The sequence below is a fragment of the Elephantulus edwardii genome, unplaced genomic scaffold, assembly GCF_000299155.1.
Source record: "Elephantulus edwardii isolate Elephantulus edwardi_28Jun2011 unplaced genomic scaffold, EleEdw1.0 scaffold00025, whole genome shotgun sequence".
Classification (NCBI taxonomy): Eukaryota; Metazoa; Chordata; class Mammalia; order Macroscelidea; family Macroscelididae; genus Elephantulus; species Elephantulus edwardii.
Window position 1 is genome coordinate 8,536,141 of NW_006399775.1, and position 2,118 is coordinate 8,538,258.

General features: G+C 36.3%; 1 protein-coding gene across 1 annotated transcript in view; it reads left to right on the forward strand.

Moving 5' to 3' along the window:
- Positions 1-2,118, forward strand: part of SNTG2 (syntrophin, gamma 2) — a 644,399-nt gene that overhangs the window by 265,679 nt on the left and 376,602 nt on the right. The gene's annotated exons all lie outside the window — the stretch shown is intronic.

Genomic DNA, 2,118 nt, shown 5'->3' on the forward strand with positions numbered 1-2,118 from the left:
CATACCTTGGACAAGGAAGGACCAGTCTTCTAATAACGGGGTCCAGCCCCATTATATCAAACAGTTCCGTGGATAGAAGGGAGGAGGATGAAATGAAGATACAGAGAAACTATCCGCTAATGTCAACTAGCAATTGTATTATTCCGGAAAAGGCTTATTTAGGTTTTAGAAGCATGCCTGCATGGGTAATCACATTATCTCTTATCTGTCAGACCTCAACACAAATCAAAGATATCTTCCAGAATGCCTTACTGTGTGCTTAGAAGACTAAAGAGTCTCAGAGGATTAAAGAGTATAACATTCCTCAAATTCTGAGACCTTTGGTCACTCACTCCCTATTCATTAGCATCCTGCTTCCTCAAATTGTTTATTGCCAAGCAGATGTTCTAGCCAAGATGGAATCAGTCCTGCAGGTTTTATAATGCAGTGCTAATCTTGCTTTACAAGTTAGCCAGGCTCCTGACACTCTAAAAGGGATGTCATGCCCATTGGGAAAGTGGAGGGAAAACCCAAAAGAGGAAGATCCTTGATGAAATGGATTAAGTCAGTGACTGGGGTAATGGGGGAAGGTGTATCAGAGACAATAAATTGGCACAGTATAGAGCAGGGTTTAGGCTGTTGTGCATAGGGTAACTGTGAGTCTCAGGCAACTTGATGGCTATTGATAACGTCAGTCTGCTCCCTATTCATCATGACACTGCCTATTGGTCCAGTGGTAGGTATGTTTGTTTTTTGTTTTGTTTTGTTTTGTTTTTTATTGAGGTGCAATCCATACTGAAGGCTGCATTTCTTGATCTTCTGCAACAAGTACTGCAAATCCTCCTCACGTCCAGCAAGTAAAGTTGTATCATATCCATAATGCAGGTTATTGATGAGTCTCCCTCTGATCCTGATGGCATATTCTTATTTATAGAGTCCAGCTTCTTGAATAATTTGCTCAGCAAATAGGTTGAGCAGTTATGGAGGTAGAAACATTCCTGTCACACTCCCTTCCCAATTCCAAAGCGTGTGGTACTCCCCTGCTCTGTTCACACAGTAGCCTTCTGCTCTAGGCGTAGATTCTTCATGAGCACAATCAAGGGCTCTGGGATTCCCATTCTTCTCAATGTCAGCCACAACTTGTCATGATCCACAAAGTCAAATGTCTTTGTATAGTCAATAAAGCACAAATAGACATTTTTCTGCTATTCCCAGATCCATCTGACATCAGCAATGATATCATTGGTGCCGTAACCTCATCTAAATCCCACTTGAACTTCTGGCAATTTGCTATTCATGTACTGTTCCAGGAATTTTTGAATGATCTTTGGCAGTATTTTGCTATCACTAATATCATTTGATAATTTCCACATTCAGTTGGGTCATACTTCTTCAGAATAGGAACAATCATAGACCTCTTCTAATCGGTTGGCCAATGTATTTTAAGTGAATATAAACTGATAGATAAGCTATTAGAATTTCACAATTTTTCTAAGTAAAAAATGTCCTATTATTGGACCTACATAAAAATGACATTAAGGAATTAGAGCATTCCTTAATGAAGTATTTTCTAAAGCACTGAAGTTAAAGTTCTATATGCAGTATTTTGTCTTTTGTTGTGTAGTTGAAACCTTTATGAACCAAATTTCATATGTGATATCCTAAATAATCTTCAATGAGTAATCACTTCATAATTATTTACCTTTTATATCTCAATCTCCAAAATAAGTACTTTTTTATATTGCCAATTTTACATTACTTTAAATAATATTTAAAATGGCAAAAAAAGTTGCCCAATTTTAATGGCATTATTTAATGTGATGGAAGTAAATATGAAAAAAATTTAATAGCATTGGGACTTAACCTATGGATTAAATGCATATATTTTGGAACTGACTCCACATATTGTGTGAATGGTTATAAATTATAGAACTAAACTCTTTGATACATAAATACTATAGGTAGTAATTTTAAGCATTTGCTTTGTTTAGATAAATTAAGTTAAAATTATTAGTTTTGTTCATAAAATTGCATAGAATAATGTCCATCAAAATGCATGGTTCAAAATTGGGAAGGAGGGATGTGTCCTATCTCCATACCTTTTCAAACTATATGCAGAGCAGATTATCCGAGAGGCTG